Source organism: Panthera tigris, chromosome B4 (genome assembly GCF_018350195.1).
Source record: "Panthera tigris isolate Pti1 chromosome B4, P.tigris_Pti1_mat1.1, whole genome shotgun sequence".
NCBI lineage: Eukaryota > Metazoa > Chordata > Mammalia > Carnivora > Felidae > Panthera > Panthera tigris.
The window spans coordinates 35744673-35760315 of NC_056666.1; positions in this window are offsets into that span (position 1 = coordinate 35744673).

The following is a 15643-nucleotide window of genomic DNA, read 5'->3' on the forward strand; positions in this document are numbered from 1 at the left end:
ACAGTCAAATGCAGCCAGCTAATTGGAGTTTGAAGCATTAGGAATCAATGGTGTTAGTTGCTTTAAAAATTATCTAGTTATCTAGGGGTGCCTGCATGGCTCAGTCAGTTAAGCATCTGACTCTTGATTTCGGCTCAAGTCATGATCTCACAGTTTGTGAGTTTGAGCCCACATCAGGCTCTGCGCTGATAGTACAGGGCCTGCTTGGGATTCTCTTTCTCTCCCTCTCTGTCTGCCCCTCCCCCACTCATGCGTTCTCACACTCTGTCTCAAAATAAACATTAAAAAAAATAAAAATAGGGGCGCCTGGGTGGCTCAGTCGGTTGGGCATCCAACTTCAGCTCAGGTCATGATCTTGTGGTTCATGGGTTCAAGCCCCACGTCAGGCTCTGTGCTGACAGCTCAGAGCCTGGAACCTGCTTCTGATTCTGAGTCTCCCTCTCTCTCTGCCCCTGCCCCACTCTCTCTCTCTCTCTCAAAAATAAATAAACATTAAAAATTTTTTAATTAAAAAAATAAGAAAATAAAAATAATCTAGTAATCTATATGGCAAAATTAGAGTGAAAAACATAAATATCTGCATTCTTGCTTAATTACAATTGAAATGATATCAAACATATATTGATAAATATCACATTAGTCTGAAAGTTTTCAAGGAGTCCATTTTAAACACTTAGAGAAACATCACAACACACTAAATTCCCATTTAGGCCACATTTTTGTAAAGTTTAAAACTGAGGATAAAGAACAGTATAAACATCCTCATAACTACATAAATTACGATAGTAGCTCCACAAACACAGGTTAGGTAACATAGTCCTGGAGAATGAGCATATGACTGGGAACATTATTACCAGCTGTGCTGCTAACTGACTCCCTGTTTAACTATGACCTATACACAGTTCTTGTCAAGCTTTGATATCTTCATTAGTAAAATGAGGATGTCTATTAATACATTTTATTAATGGACAGAGAAAGAAACACACAACTTTATGAATGTGCTTGCTGGTGGGAAGGGGTCGAAAATAGATCTGGGAACTAAGAATTCACCTTCATTGGTAATAATTCATTTCTCCTATATGGAGAAAGATAAAGCAAATGACAAAATGTTTAACATTTATTAACCCTGGGTCGTGTGCACGTGGATGTGTGTGAGAGTCTTCTTTAAACATTTTTTGTAGTTTATAAAAATCAACTTTATTGAACTACGCTTTACATACAATAAAATGCACCAATTTTTTGTGCACAGTTCAAATAATGGATTTTTCAGCTTTATTGATGTACATTGAACAAATAAAATTATAAAATATTTAAAGTTTACAACCTGACAATTTGATATACATGTATATTGTGAAAGGATTCCCGCACACACACAGTGAGTTAACACATACATCACCTCACATAATTACGTGTGTGTGTGGGTGCGTGCGTGTGTGTGTGTGTGTGTGTGTGTGTGTGAAAAGATTTAAGTTCTATTCTCTTAGCAAGTTTCACTGATATAAAATAGTATAACAACCGTGGTGACCATGTTATAATTTAGATCCTCAGACCTTACTCATAACAGAAAGTTTGTACTCTTTTACCAGCCTCTCCCTATTTCCCCTACCCTACAGCCCCTGGCAACCTCTTTTCTACTCTATGATTTTACAAGTTCAACTTTTTTTAGATTCCACGTGTAAGTGATACCATGCAGCAGTGTTTGTATTTCTCTGTCTAGCTTATTTCACTTAGCATAATGAACTCCAGCTTTACCCATGTTTAGCAAGTGACAAGATTTTTTTCTTTTTAAGGCTGATAATATTCCATTGTGCATGTGTGCATGTTTGTTTATATATACATATATACGTATATACATATATATACCACATATCCTTGATCCATTCATCCATTGATAAACACTTAAGTTGTTTCCACATCTTGGCTACTGTGGATAATTTTGCAATGAACACAGGGGTGCAAACATCTCTTCAAGATAATGGTTTTGTTTCCTTTGGATATATATCCAGAAGTGGGATAGCTGGACCATATGGTAGTTCTACTTTTAATTTCCTAAGGAACCACTATAATGATTTATATTTCTACCAGCATTGTACAAGAGTTCCCTTTCCTCCACATTCTTCACAGCACTTGTTAGCTCCTGTATTTTTGAGCATAACCATCCTAATAGGTGTGAGGTTATATCTTGGAGTTTTTATTTGCATTTCTCTGAAGGTTAGTGATGTTGAGCCTTTTATGTATTTGTCATCCATTTGTATGTCTTCTTTGGAAAAATGTATATTCAAGTCCTTTGCCCATTTTGAAATTGGGTTACATTTTTTTTTTTTTTTTTTGCTATTAGCTTGTAGGAGTCCCTTCTATATATTTTTTAAGTTTATTTGTTTATTTGAGAGAGAAAGTGCACATAAGCCAGGGAAGGGCAGAGAGAGAAGGAGAGAGAATCTCAAGCAGGCTCTGCACTGTTAGGGTGGAGCTGGACACGGGGCCAAACCCACAAACCACAAAATCACGACCCCAGCCGAAATCAAGAGTCAATCACTTAACCTAGTGAGCCACCCAGGCACCCCTATATATTAAATATTGGCCACTTATCAGATATGTGGTTTCCAATATTTTATACCCTTTCATAAGTTGCCTTTTTATTTTGTTGGTGGTTTCATTTGCTGAACAGAAGCTTTTTAATTTAATGTAATCCAACTTGCTTATTTTTGCTTTTGTTGCCTTTAGTTTTTGGTGTCAAATACAAAATATCACTGCAAAAACAAATGTCAAGGAGTTTATCCTCCATGTTTTCTTCTAGGAGTTCTATGATTTCAGGTCTTATTGTCAAGTCTTTAATACATTTGGAGTTGATTTTTCTATATGGTGTGAGATAATGTTCCAATTTCATTCTTTTGCATGTGGCTTATGTCTCTTGTTACTGTCTTTGGTTTAAAGTCTGTTTCCTGATATAAGTATAGTTTAGCTCTACTTTCTTTGGGTTTCCATTTTCATGCAATATCTTTTTCCATCTCTGCACTTTCAAGCTATGTGCGTCCTTAAACTTGAAATGAGTCTCTTGTAGGCAGCATAGAGATGGGTGTTGTTTTTATGCATTCCACCAGTCTATATCTTTTGATTGGAGAATCTAGTCCATTTACATTTAAAGTAATTATTGAAAGACAAGAACTTACTATTGCCATTTTGTTCATTGTTTTCTGGTTGTTTTATAATTCTTTATTTCTTTTGTCCCTTCCTTTGTGTTTTAATAATTTACTTTTTAATTGAAGTATAGCTGACATACAATGTTACATGAGTTTTCAGGTGTACATGTGATATGATTATTTTCTTTCAGCACCATGAATATGTCATGCCACTCCCTTCTGACTTGCAAAGTTTCTGCTGAAAAATTTGCTGATACTATCATGGGGGCTCCTTTGTTCATAACAAGTTGCTTTTCTCTTGCTGCTTTTAAGATTCTCTCCTGTCTTTAACTTTTGACAGTTTAATTATAATGTGAGTTGGTGTGGGTCTCTTTGGTTTACCTTTTTGGAATGCTCTAGGTTTCCTGGATCTGGATATTCGTGTATTTCTCCAGGTTTGAGAAGTTGTTAGCCATTATTTCTCTGAATAAGCTTTCTGACGTTTTCTGTCTCTCTTCTCCTTCTGGGACCCCTATTATGTATATATTGGTCTGCTTGATGGTATCTCATAAGTCCTTTAAAGAATCTTTACTTTTTTCATTCTTTTTTCTTCTTGCTACTCTGGATGAATTCCACTGCCCTGCCTTCTAGTTTTGCTGATCTTTTTTTCTATTTGATGTAATCTTTTGTCAAACCTCTCTATTGAAATTTTCAGCTTAGTTATAGTATTCTTCAGCTCCATATTTTTTGTTTTGTACTTTTACTTTTTTAGTAATCTCTGCACCCATCATGGGGCTAGAACTCACAACCTTGAGATCAAGAGTCTCATGCTCTTCCAACTGAGCCAGCCAGGTGCCTCTGTTTGGTACCTTTTAATATTTTAAAAATCTTTGTTAAAATTCTCACTTTGTTCATGCATTAGTCTCCTGATCTTGGTGAGCATCTTTATGACCCTTATTTTGAATTTGATCAGGTTAATTACTTTTCTCTGTAGTGTCATTTACATCTGTTTCTGGAAATTTGTCTGTTTTTTTAAACATATTTCTTTTTCTTCATTTTCCTTGATTCTCTGTGTTGGTTTCTGTATATTAGATAAGACAGCCACCTCTTCCAATTTTGACAGAGTGGTCCCATGTAGGAAACCAACCTTGTCAATCAGCCTGGCCTGAGCTCCTGGTTGTCTCCCAAACCTGTGTGATTATCCAAGCCACCTTCTTTGTTCTTAGTGTCTCCCAGCAGTTGAGAGTGTGCCAAGACCCATCAGTGCCCCAAAGGGGAGGATCTCATTCAGCACCTAGATAAGGGCTGATTGGGAGCCAGACCCTCAGGCAGGAGCTAAGAAAGTATGTAGTTAAGGGGTGCCTGGGTGGCTCAGTTGGTTAGGCGTCCAACTTTGGCTCGGATCATGATCTCACAGTTGGTGAGTTTGAGCCCCACATCAGGCTCTGTGCTGGCAGTTCGGAGCCTGGAGCCTGCCTCAGATTCTATGTCTCCCTCTCTCTGCCCCTCCCCTGCTCATGCTCTGTCTCTCTTTGTCTCTCAAAAATAAATAAACATTTAAAAAATTAGAAAAAAGAAAATATGTAGTTAAGCCCCTTCCAGGGAGAAACTAGGAGATGGGCATTTTTGTTTGCTCCTTCTGCACTGGGCCCAAGTCTAAAATTACAAGGAGATAACTCTTGGCACCCATGAAGAGCTGCTTCTTGTTTGCTATAGTCCTGTGGGACTTACGAATGTAAATCCCATTGGCTCTGAGAGTCAGGTAATCTAGACACCTGTGCCTTGGGCAACAGCTGAAAAAGTTGGGGCACAGTGTGTACACACTCACTCAAGGGGAATACTGGTGACTTGGAGGGGGCTGGAGAGAGAGAGTGGGGGAGTTGTCCACCAGTTTCCCTGGTCTCTGGGGAGGTCACAGTCAGCCTCTAGATGTGTGCTAAATTAGAAGCTTGACCCTCAGGAAATAGCTTTCAAAGTATACAAATGGACCCCTTTCAGGAAAAGGCTGATATATATACAAATTTTTGCCTTTTTCTGCTCCGAGCCTGGGGGGATAGCTGTTGAGTGCTAACTGCCAGTTAACGCTGCTTCTTTGTTTGCTATATTCTTTTTTTATTTTTTTTAAAGTTTATTCATTTTTGAGAGATAGAGAGAGACAGAGCATGAGCGGGGAAGGGGCAGAGAGAGGGAGACACAGAATCCGAACAAAGCAGGCTCCAGGCTCCAGGCTGTCAGCACAGAGCCTGATGTGGGGCTTGAACTCATAAACTGCGAGATCATGACCCAAGCTGAAGTCAGACGCTCAACCAACTGAGCCACCCAGGCACCCCGGTTTGCTATATTCTTGAGGGTTTTGTGGATGCAAGCCCATTGGCTTTCAGAGCTAGGTGCTTTGGGAGCCCATCCTTCAGGTGGAAATCTTAAAAGCTAGGGCACTAAATGTGAAGTCCAAATCCTTTGCTCTTCAGGGAGAAGCTAGAAGTTGGGAGTTCCCTCCCCATGGTGTAATGTTGTGCTGGGGGTGAGATTAATAGTAAGAGTGTATTTCACCCTTACCTGCACATTCTGATGTGAGTATTTTCTCATTCACCCAATGTATAGGTAGTTTCTGGATTTCTTTCAGACGTATTGCTCTGTGTGTTGCTATGCACTTGGTGTGTCCATGAGAAGAGAGGAGTTCAGCAGTCATCCAGTTCAAATGAGTTTTGACAAAGGTATACACTCATGGAAGCATCACTTTAATCAAAATATAGAATGTTCCAACACCCCCCTCCCAAATTCCCTCATTCCCCTTTGAGTCAATAGCCCCCTCCCAAACCAGGCAAGCACTGATCTTTCTGTCACTGCAGAGTAGTTTTGCCTCTTCTAGAATTCCAAATCAATGGAATCCTGCAGTATGTATTCCTTTGTGTCTGGCTTCTTTAACTCAACATAACGTTTTGGAGATTCATTCATGTTTTGTACGTATCAGTACTTCATTCCTTTCTAGTGCTAAATAGTATGCATATATCACAGTTTCACCTATTCACCCATTGATGAATGTTTGGGTAATTTCCACTTATTGACTGCTATGAATAAAAGCTGCTATGAACATTTATATATAAATCTTTGAAAAGACATATGTTTTCACTTCTTTTGGATAAATACCTAGGACTGGAATAGTTGAGTTATATGGTAAGTTTGTGTTTCTTGCATAGAACTTCTTTGCCCAAATAAAAAGCAAGCAGGATATATTTTTTAAGAATTTCAGGGTTACATAATATTCCAAAGTTACAAAGAGTTGCTTTCATTTAGTCTCTCATTTACTGTGAGAATGGAAATAGAAACAGAAAAGTTTACATTACTTTAAAAACATAGAGTAATATGAGGCACCTGAGTGGCTCAGTCCATTGAACATCCAACTCTTGATTTCTGCTCAGATCATGATCTCACAGTTTGTGAGTTTGAGCACTGCATCAGACTCTGCACTGACAGTATGGAGCCTATTTGGGATTCTCTCTCTCCCTCTTTCTCTGCCCCTTCCCTGCTCAAGTTGTCTCTCTCTCAAAATAAATAAAGTTTAAAAATAAATAGATACAAAACATAAAAACACAGTAATAAAGCTCTGTGTTAAAAAGCTACAAATACTGGAGGGGGGAGGACAGGAAACAGAGGTAAAAAATCAATAAAGATAAAATTAGTCTCATAAGTAATTTAGACACAACTGCTAGTAAAAATCTGTCAGCTTTTTATTAAGAAAAAATTCAAGACAACATCTGTTCTGCTTAGTGACTACTTAAGCAATCACCCACACAGGGAAAACTGTGAACCAGTAAGAAAAAGAAAAAAGAGCATTTATTGTGCTAAAGGAGGTTTCTTAATCTTGAAATATCTTGATGATGTACAGTTAAACTCAGAACTTACAACCAAGTGCTTAGGGTAAGTTGATAAGAATTCTCTCATCAGGTTACCCAGTATGAATTCCCGAGCCCTTGAGGTTGCAATTTAGTGAAGAGACATTTTGCAGAAATAAGTGCCAAGAACTGACAGGCATTTACCGTGAAAGAAACAGGACTGATCTGGAATTAAATTCCAATAAATGTGATCAAATAGTCACTGAGAGTGAGGCTGGAAATTGGGGGTTGTTCTCACAGCATTGTTTCTCTAATTTTTTTCCTTTTCTATTTTTTTGTTTTGTTTTTTTTTCGTTTTTGTTTTTAAGTAAAAGCAAACTTAAAGTAAGAAAAGGGGGCTCTCGCAAAACACACACACACACACACACACACACACAATCCCTACAGAAAAAGTGCCTAAACCATTGAAAGTCTTACTCACTCTTCTCAAATTTTCTCTTTGTTTAATAGTTTCATATGCTTTGGGTATCATCAGCCAAGTTTAGCCATGCCTGGCGTACTACTGACAGGCCCCAAACAAATGTAGAATAGGAGAGCAAAGGGAAGAAAGAAAGTAAAGAGAGAAAGAGAAAAGAAAGCAAAAAGAAAAGCTGAAGGTGGTGTAAGGTAGCCACCTCAGGTAGCTATCAAGGCAAGTAAGCCATACACTTTTAAAAGATAGAATTGCTTTCTTCTTTCCAAGCAAATGAAAGAAATAGGTGAAAGGTTATCAGTTTTGTGTGTTTGTACAAAATTAACATTGGAGAGCTTCTTAAGAATGTTGATTCACAAACACTATCTCCAGAGATTCTATTTCATTAACTCTCTGGTAGGCCCCAGAAATCAAATTTACCAGTCAGATTCCATATTCTCTGATGCCATGGGCTCCACACAGGCTTAGTCTCATGGACATCACCCTGTGCCATTGCACAGGGCTCTGTGCTCAAAAGGACTCTTCACTTGTGTTTAATGCTCTCTTGTAGCTGTTGAAATTCTTACTTTTGAACAAGAGACCCTTCCCGCTGGGTCTTGAAAATTACGTAGTTGGTCCTGTCCCCATGGACCACACTTTGAAAAACATGCAGTAGGATTTAGACCTTAGGCTTCAATCTTTCACTACTGAAAATATTCAGGCAACTGTCTATAGGTCTATTGGATTTTAAGACTGACAGATACCCAGCATCTGAATAAAATCGCTTTACACAATTTCTACTTGGCACTCTTGGATCAGGGGTTCCTAAGTGGGTTTGTTTCCAGAGGGAGAGCCCAGGGAGAGAAGTAGCCGTTATTACAGGAAGCAAATTCCTGGGGGCAGTTGTTACAGGAATTGGAAATTATTTGCTCAAGGAAGAAAGGAAAAAAAAGGTAGAGACCTCAAAAATAATACAAGGAGAACAATCACTCTCAGGCATTTGAGGGGAGGCAAAATTGACCCAACAAAGGTGAACAGATAACCCTGAAATTCAATTGTCAAAAGAAAACTTTGGTCATCAAAAGCTAGAAAAAGTTAAAGACCTTTGGAATAAATTGTCATCTAATCTAATTCACCTAACCCTTTGAGCAGTAGAGATGAGTGGGTAGAGATGGGGACTTAAAGAAAATGTTTGTCAGATTGTCACAGTATTTTATAGGAGCACTGGGACCAAAAAACTTTGACTGCCAATCAAAAGTTCCCATTTCCCCATTCAATGTTTACCATTGGTAAACTATCAACAATGCACATTCCATGGGGTAAAAAAACAACTGAGGCAGTGAGTCAGTTCCATTCCAGGCTAAAAAATAGAACCAGTGCACATGTTAGTTAAATCTAAGAGCCAAAATGCAACTTGAATACACTCATCTCAGCTGTCAAATAAGATTACCCAGGCTTAAGAGCCTAGCTATCCTTAAAGTAGAATGAGAAAAGCTGTATTAGCTTCACCCAAAATGGTCAGCTGGTTATTCAACATTTCTTATGGTTGCTCATTTTTATTCACTCTTAAGTGGCTTTGGGAAGATATAAGTCATCATGATTTTCACCATCGTTATCATCAATGCCACATGCATGTAATAATTATAAAAACAATAGCTAATATAGATAGACTATGTACTATGTGCTGAGCATTTTCTGAGCTATTTATACATATATATTATATATTTTACATATATATTAATATACATATGTATATATTAATATATATATATTAAGTCATGTAATCCTTACCACAACCCCATGACACAGTACCATTGTTATCTCCATTTTACAGATGAGGAAACTGATCACAGAGAGGTTAAGTGACTTGTTTAAGGTCACACGGCTATTACATAGCAGAGCCAAGAGTCAAACACAGGGACTATGACTATATTACTCAAGCACTTAACCACTAGACAATGTAGCAAAGAGCACTATTCAGGGAGCTTAATGAAGCAAAGCAAACAGAGTTGTTTGGAACATTTTTGGGGTTATGGACTCCTTTGAGAATCTATATCCCTCAGAAAAATAAATATATACAGCACATATTTACAAACTGTCAGAGGACTGCCTTTGTTCCTCCAAGACCATACATTTACCTTTATGACTCAATCTCAGGCTAAAAATGCCTGCTCCAGACACTAATTATTTAAAATCATAAAATAGCTATAACTGCCAAAGACAAAAATAATTTAAAAATCTAATGGTGGGGCACCTGGGTGGCTCAGTCAGTTGAGCAATGGGCTCTTCATTTTGGCTTAGGTTATGATCCCCCAGGGTTATGGGATCGAGTCCCACATAGGGCTTTGAGTGTGGAACCTGCTTAAGATTCTCTGTCTCTCTCTCTCTCTCTCTGTCTCTCTCTCTCTCTACCCCCTTTCCTACACTCATGCTCTTTCTCTGTCTGTAAATAAATAAATAAATAAATAGAAAAATCTAATGGTTCTGTGAAGTGTGGACTCAGACCATTAATAAAACTTGTAAGCCTTATGCTTGTACCATATCATCAAATCCAAAAACAGCCTATTTTTAAATAACAAATTTTTTTTTAGTGTTTATTTTCAGAGAGAGAGAGCCCGCACGTGCACACAAACATGGGAAGGGCAGAGAGAGAAGGAGAGAGAGAATCCTAAGCAGGCTTCGTGCCATCAGCTCAGAGCCCAACACGGTGTTCAATCTCACCAACTGTGAGATCACAACCTGAGCCAAAATCAAGAGTTGGACACTTAACCAACTGAGCCACCCAGGTGCCCCTAAACAACAAACTTTAAAGCTTTTTATCAACTGCCAAATTATTTCAAATTGAAAGAACAAATCACTGTAATTTCTAGCATGTAACATGGTGCTTACCTATACTAAGTGCCAATAAATGTTGATAGAGAAGAAAAGGGAGAAAAGGAAGGTAAAAGTATCTTAATGTTCCTTAGTAGTGTAGTAAATGTGATTCCAAAATATCATTCAACTTCTTTTTTTTTTAAGATTCTTTTGAAGTAATCTCTACACCCAGTGTGAGGCTCGAATTCACAACCCCAAGATCAAGAGTTGTATGTTCCACTGGCTAAGCCAGCCGGGCACCCCTCAGCTCCTTTTTAATAGTATTCACCTATTCAAATATTTATTTAATAAGATTTGTTGAATATTTATTATGTAATATAAACCGTGTTAGGCATCAAGGGTATGAATTTAAAAGGCACTGAGGAACAAACACACCAAAAATGTGAAATCTGTGAAATCTGTGAAATGTGAAATCTGTGATGAACAAAGCTAGCAATTAGAAAAACACACAAAAGAATATATAAAGGTTGAAAGCAAAATCTACATAGGTGTTGCAAATCTGGTGAGGGAACATCAATATTTGCCTTTACTTTCCAAGTTCTTTCTTCCCTCAGTCCACACCCACACCTTGACAACTGATTCTCAAAATTCAGTTGAGTTTTGCTCCAATACACTTCTTAGCTTGATAGCTCTATTGCTTTTCATTAGTTCACTCATTAATTAAATACTAAATGTGGCATTTCTGAATAGCAGGTGTCCATTTAAATTTAGCCAATTAAGGGTCACCTGAGTGGCTCAGTCAGTTAAGCGGCTGACTTTGGCTCAGGTCATGATCTCGTGGTTTATGAGTTCGGGCCTTGGGCTTGCTGCTATCAGCACAGAGCCTGCTTCAGTTCCTCTGTCTCCCTCTCTCTCTGCCCCTTCCCTGCCTCACACTCTGTCTCTCTCTCTCAAAAATAAATAAACATTAAAAAAATAATAAATAATTAAAAAAATTAATTTAGCCAATTAAAAAACAAGTTAGAAAACAACCCACAACAATTTGGAGAAGGGAGACTCATACTCAGGACACGTGTATGACAATAACCTTAGAATATACCAGAGTATTGAGAAAACAAGTGCAAACCAAGACAGTTTAGGTTGTCATCATGCCAGCTAGACGTATGACCCAGTAGAAACAGGTGATTAAATTGGCCTGCTAAGAAATTTGGTGATAGAAAGTCCAGATCAATGATTTCAGAAGATCTCATTAACAATAGAAGCAAACAACAGGGGACCCCTTAAAACTCTTACTGCTGATGCTAAGAACAGTTGTTTATACTCTGTAGAGCAATGGATCTCTCTGTTTTGCTCTACTTTCCCTGTTTTTTTTTTAAATTTTTTTTTAATGTTTATTTTTGAGGGAGAGAGAAAGAGAGTGAGCAGGGGAGGGGCAGAGAGAGATGGAGACACAGGCTCCAGGCTCTGAGCTGTCAGCACAGAGCCTGATGTGGGGCTCAAACCCACGAATCATGACCTGAGCCAAAGTCAGACGCTCAACTGACTGATCCACTTAGGCACCCCTCTATTTTTCCTGTTTTAAAACTATTTTTCAAACTGTACTGATGCATGTTTTTCAAGCCTGGGTTCAATCACAGGAAAGCTCTAACTAGCTCAACAGGCTAATGAGCAGACATTTTATAAATAGCATGTCTGAGAGTTCATAATGCTACTCTATTGGGAAGCAACTTAGCTCTAGAGAATGCTATCATTTGTCTATAACAGCATCTTTTGTCAGCCCCAATTTGGTTAATAACTACAATTATGCTTTGGTCATTTCAGCAGCTCTGAGTCTTTGTCAGGCCTTACCCCTATTATGTGCCTTCATACCTTCTTCTTGGGCTACTGCAATAAGTTCCTAATTGGTCTCTCTGCCATCAGTCTCATCACCCTCTAAACCATTCTATATATTACTGCCAAGACTAACCTTCAAAATGAACCAAGTTTGAAAACTTTCAAAGACTTTCAAAGTCCAAATTCCCTTAAGCTGACATCCAAGGCCCCCCACATTGTCACTAATTTACTATTCCAGAAATTTGCTCACATCATTTCCTGTACCATGTACCGTGTATTCCCAGACTATGTCCTCCACTCTCTGCCTCTCTGCCTTTCCTTCTTTTGGAAAACCTTAGCTTCCTACTAACTTATTAAGAAGTCCTTTCTAATACTGCAGCTAACAATGGGCACCCTTTTTGCAGTTTTATCCATCATTAAAAGCTAATTCATAAATTTTATGGTATGTATTTTACCACAATTCAAAACTTGTTTAAATTAACACACATACACACAGTTAATTAATAACCTTCAAGTTTGACAAGTTGGCAGACTAGATGTCCTGAAATTTCTCCTGTGAGGAATACCTAGAACTGCTGAATAAATTCAAAAGCTTTCTTTTAAATGCAACACTGAATACTCAAGAAAGAAATTTAATTACTCAGGTTTCACAAAGGGAATGAAAACCACTGTAGTAAATGTGAATTAAAGCTTAACTTTCCCCTGAAGATAGGGAACAGGGAAAAGAAAAAAGTCTTCCCTGAGAAATTAATAACCTTACAATAACCACGTAAGCCTAAGATTTAAATGTAGAACAATATTATTGATGCTAAAAAATAAGCATTTTAAAATTATAAACTATCTAAAAGAAAAATGTAAGAACAAGAATAAATGAAACAAGAACAAGAAGAAATGCAAAATAATCAAATTTCTAAAAATAATAAACAATCATTTAGTGAATAAGTTGAACAGCAGATTAGATATAGCTAAAGAGAAAATCAAAAGACTGGCTGGATTAACCTAGAAGACATCACAGATGAGAGAGAAAGAATAGACTTTTAGAGAAAAGAGGAATATATGTTCATTATAACTCTAATAAAATGTGATCTAGAAGGAGAAAAGGGAGAAGAGAAGATGGTGGCAGAGTAGGAGGACCCTAGGCTCACCTTGTCCCATGAATACAACTAGATCATCCTAATACTCTAGAAATTGATCTGAAGACTGGCAGAACAAACTCTACAACTAAAGGTAGAGAAGAGGTCACATTGAAGAAGGTAGGAAGTGCAGAGATGTGGTTTGGGAAAGAAACAGATTGTGGCTGCTGCAGTGAGGAGGGAGCTATGGACTCAGAGAAGGGTGAGAGACAAACTAGCACACAAAGGAGCACACAAGGAAAACAAATCCCCGTAGCAACTGGCCTGGAAAGAAAGAGGACCCAAATTTTGCAAATTCTTGCAACCAATGGGGCTTAAAGCCTGGAGTTTTAAAGGTCAGTGTGCTTGGCTCTAGGAGAGCTCAGAGCCATTGGGGCTGCTCTTGGAGAGAAGGCAAGCAAACAACCCATGAACATACAACATGGAAACAGCAATCTGAAGAGTATCCCAGGCACACAGTGGTGAGGACAGTTGCTCATATCGGAGCATGTCCCAGAGAGGCAGCATACATAGAGGGACCCCTCCGGAAACAAAGGAGCTAGCTGCTACCATTTCCCTCTTCCCCCACTCAGCATAAACACAGAGCCATCTGCAGGTGCCAGCACAGTGCCCACACTTGCTACCTAACTTGCTTACACCAAGCCTCTTCCCCCATGCTCCAGAAAACCACTCTTCCCAGTCATACTTGCCTCAGTCCCAGTGTGGTGGGACCCTCCCCCAGAAGACCAGCCCACACCCTTCCCAACACAAAGTCTCCTGACTCAAGAGTTTTGTGAGCCCTTTGTTGTGGTGGTGGTAGCAATGGGTCTCATTTCACAAGCTGACCAGAGCACACATAGTTAAACTCACCATATTCAGGCCAGGGACCAAACACTGCCCACACAGGCAAAGAGAGCCTCTGCAAATGGCCAAAAGGATAAAGTGGCCAGGACACAACAGCAGAACACATGCAGCACACATTGGAGACACCTTCAGAAGTGTCAGGCCCTGTGGAAAAGAGGACATTACACTGCAGGGCACTAGAAGACCTCTTCTTCATAAAGCCATTAAACTCAAGAACAGGAGATATAACTGACTTTCCTAACACAGAGAAACTGGCACAGAGACTTAGACAAAATGAGAAGACAGAGGAATTTGTCCCAAACAAAAGAACAGGACAAAGCTGTGGCCAAAGACCTAAGCAAAACAGATATAAGTAACATGCCTGATAGAGAATTTGAAGCAATGATCATGAAGATACTCACTGGACTTGAGAAAGAGTGGAGGGCATGAGTGAGACCCTTAACACAGAAATACAGAATAACAAGGGCACCTGGTGGCTCAGTTGGTAAGTGTCTGACTTTGGCTCAGGTCGTGATCTCACTGTTTGTGGGTTCAAGCCCCACATTGGGCTCTGTGCTGACAGCTCAGAGCCTGGAGCCTGCTTTGATTCTTTATCTCCCTCTCTCTCTGCCCCTCCCCATTTTCTCTCTCTCTCTCAAAAATAAATAAACATTAAAAAAAAAGAAATATGGAGTGACATAGCACAGATAAAGGACTCAATAGATGAAATGGGAAACATACTTGATGGAATGAACAGCAGTCTGGAAGAAGCAGAGGAACAAATTAATGACCCAGAAGACAAAGTGATGGAAAATAATCAAGCTGAATGAAAGAGAAGAAGGAATTATGCAAAACAAGATTAGACTTAGAGAACTCAGGGACTCCATCAAATGTAGTAACATTCATATTATAGGAGTCCCAGAAGAAGAAGAGAGAGAAAGCAGGCAGAGAATTTATTTGAAGAAATAACAGCTGGAAGCTTTCCTAATCTGGAGAAAGAAACAGATATCCAGATCCAGGACTCACAGAGAACCACTATCAAAATCAACAAAATCAGATCCACACCAACACATATTGTAATTAAAATAGCAAAAATATAATGATAAAGAAAAAATATTAAAAGTTGAAAGACAATAAAGACAGTAACATGCAAAGGAAACTCCATGAGGCTATCGGTGGATTCTTCAACAGGAACTTTCCAAGCCAGAAAGCACTAATATGATATATTCAAAGTGCTGAAAGGGAAAAACTTGCAGCCAAGGATATTCTATCCAACAAGGCTATCATTCAAAATAGATAAAGAATTCCCCAGAAATATAAAAAGTAAAGGAGTTCATGAACACTATCTAGCCCTGTAGGAAATACTAAAGGAGACTCTTTTTGAGAAGAAAGACCAAAAAATGACGATATGAAGTTGGAAACACAAAAGCAGTAAAAATGAATATTTCTGTAAAAAATCAGTTAAGGGACTCACAAAATAAAAGGATGTATAATATGACAACATACACCTAAAACATGGAGAGGAAAGGAGTAAAGAATGAGTTCAAACTTCAATGACCAACAACCTAATATAGACTGCTATATGTAGAAGGTATTGTTGTTGTTTTTTTTAATTTTTTTTAACGTTTATTTATTTTT